The sequence below is a fragment of the Triturus cristatus genome, chromosome 6, assembly GCF_964204655.1.
Source record: "Triturus cristatus chromosome 6, aTriCri1.1, whole genome shotgun sequence".
Lineage (NCBI taxonomy): Eukaryota > Metazoa > Chordata > Amphibia > Caudata > Salamandridae > Triturus > Triturus cristatus.
The window spans coordinates 546,974,140-546,977,126 of NC_140589.1; the positions used below are offsets into that span (position 1 = coordinate 546,974,140).

Genomic DNA, 2,987 nt, shown 5'->3' on the forward strand with positions numbered 1-2,987 from the left:
TCGTTAGGATAAGGGGTGCTTCCAATTCACAAGGTCCAACAGAAAGGGACATAGGACTTGAGATCGGATTCCTAACCGGGGCGCCAGAAAAACCTACTGAAACATTCATCTTGCCAGACAAAGGTGCGCCAGGGAGTTTTGAGTGCATAATAGAACTCTTTGCAGCACCAGTATCCAACAGAAAAGGTTCTGACACACCTGATGTAGTTACCTTAACATACGGTCCACCTTGATCTACTGGAACTGAAACAACTCCCTCTTTTTGTCTATGGCTGCCCTAGCAATCATTACCTTCCATATTCTCATCTTCTGCATAATAATCGTCAGCATAGTACTGAGCTGTCCTACCGGGCGCATTATTTTGCTGGTCAAAACTATTCATTGAATTCTGAGATGGAAGGGGACGCACGTTTTGGGGAACACTTCCACGTCCTCTACCTCTAGGAGCTTGTTGAACACCTCGACATCTTGCACCAATAGTACCATTCGTACGCTGTAACAAAATAGGACAACTATACTTGAAATGACCCTCTTCTTTACAATATGAACACTGATTGGGACCTACCGGAACACGTGGTCGAGAAAATTCGAACCTTTGCGAGTTTCTCTGAAACTGCTGAGGTTGCTGATAGTTACTCTGACCACCACGTGGCGGGTAAGCCTGTTGTAAAAGAACCTTCGTCTTTAGTTCTTTAGTTTTCTTTTCTGCTCTATCCTTCTCATCTTTATCCCTATTTTCGTAGTACTGTGCAGTAGCCAATATTTGCGCTGAAGAGGAAACGGCCCAAGAACTCTCTGAATCTTTCAATTTCTTACACAACTCAGGAAGCAAATTGTGTACAAACTTGTCAACAAATAACCGTTGACCACCTTCTGTACTCATATCTTGACCACTGTGGTCGATAAACGTTTCTTCACACCTGGTGAAGAAATCAGACACTGTTTCATCTTTCTTCTGCTTACACGCAGACAATTTATCCCAATTCACACGCATCGCAGGCATTAAAGTCTTCATGTAAGTAATGATCCTAGCAGGAAGTTCTGCTACCAAAGGCTCAGGCTTGGCACCACCAACTTGTCTATCATTTGCTGCACTAATGTTAGCCCATGAGTCGCCTAGTTCTTGCGCGTGATCTGTATTGCGAATCACTCCCCACAAAGGCTGTGGAACAACATTCCCAAATAACATGTCTATGTCGGCTAAATTCATAACACATGATTCTGCAGTTTGTGCTAATTCCTTATAATATCCTGCAGGATTTTTACGAGGATCAGGCAAAGTCTGCTTAAGGGCTAAAACTTCAGATCGCTTCCAAGGAACATGTACCCAAACACGCTGGAAATGAGCTGGCATAGCAGCAATACCTTGAGCGGCATCAGCCGCAACGGCATCCTTCCATACCGGAGGGACTTCTCTCATAGGGTATTGTCTCACCTTTTTATCAGATGGGTCATGTTCAAACAATGACTTAGAAGGACCCTCAATCCTAAAAGACAACAATGTCGCAACTGCTTTCCCAACATCGGGACCCACAATTGTGCCTTTTTCAAATTCAAATCGTACACGGCACAACTCCTGTGGATTCGCTTTCAAATCATTATCCTCCAATTCCTCACAAAGAAAAACACACATCTTTTCAAAAACGTATCTCTGTTTCGGTGCTTCCCATTGACGGAAGGCATCCATAACAGAATCCACATCGTACCTTGAAGGGTAGATAACCCATTTACGCGCCATACGGTCAAACATTTCTTTCTCTCGAGAATCAGGCAGTTGACTACGCGTCTGCTTACGTCTTGAATCAGGGGTCACACTAGTGGACCCGAAGAGAGGAGATATAAGACTAGCAACAGTAGCAGTCATTCTCTGTCGCATAGAAGGAGAAGTTGACAAAAGAACGGGAGGAAAAACAGAGGGAAACAAGGCAAATGCAGATGCAGAAGCAGAGGCAGTTTCGGGAACACCACCAGAAGAGGCGGTTGGTTCCATAGACAAAGTCGTAGGAAGTACAGGTGGAGTAGGTAGCAAAGTCGGCGGCCCTTGGGGGGGCTGCACCATAGCAGTAGGAGCCAACTGAAGAGGAGCTGGCGGTTGTGGAAGAACTTGAGGCACAATATTTGGGGGTTGCACAACTAAAGGTTGCGGAGGTGCTGTAGCACTCTGCACATAAGGGGGTGGTGAATTCAACAAGTGTGACATTAAAGGGTCTTTCTCCATTTCTTTTGACGCATCTTGCTGAAGAAGCGGCAAAACTGGATAACATTTATCGATCACCATGTTACGTTGCCTGTGCAACTGCTCGCTTATCTGTTCTTCTTCATTATCTTTAAACTGCATAGCAGCTTTCATTACCGTAATACCCTTTTCTCTCTTATTTCTCTTTGCTAATTTAATTTCCTTCTGTTTGGCTTCCTTACGCCATAGGCGAAAAGAGTCAAACATCGCCGGCCGGGCTTTCTTCTTCAAAAGTTTAACCTCCAGATTATCCAGAATCTCTGTGTCAAAACTACCATTTTGGGGCCACTTTCAAACACCATCTTTCCTGGTGTATCGGATCCATACTTCATTATATGTGATGGGGCCTACGCCATGTTTCACATATAGTTCATAGGTTGGAGTTCCAATCGGAGGAACCGGACACGAGTCCTCCAATCTGGAATCCCTATTACAACCAAGACAAAACAAATTTCCAAGTCTGCTAAGACCAGGCATCTTCGCTCTCTAGTCTAGCTTCAAACTTCAAAGGATTATCGAATACGATAGTCTCGTGAATACACGAGTCCCTCGGCTTTGGTACTTGCAAGTTCCAAATCAAAGATCCCAAGGGGATACCAAACCAAAAACCAAACTAAGGACTGGGAGACGCTCCACTTATACTTAACTGAGGTATCGATGATGTCACCAGAAGACTCGTCTATCGTTTCGCTCTACCAAATCATCAAGGGTCCAAAACAGGGCGACAGTCAGGGCAGCAGTCCTTCGTAGC

The 2,987-nt window shown here is 44.7% G+C and overlaps 1 pseudogene; it reads right to left on the bottom strand.

The window, feature by feature from the left end:
- Positions 1-277: 277 nt before the first annotated feature.
- LOC146817385 (uncharacterized) lies at positions 278-2,713 on the bottom strand (annotated as a pseudogene).
- Between the last annotated feature and the right edge of the window lie 274 nt (positions 2,714-2,987).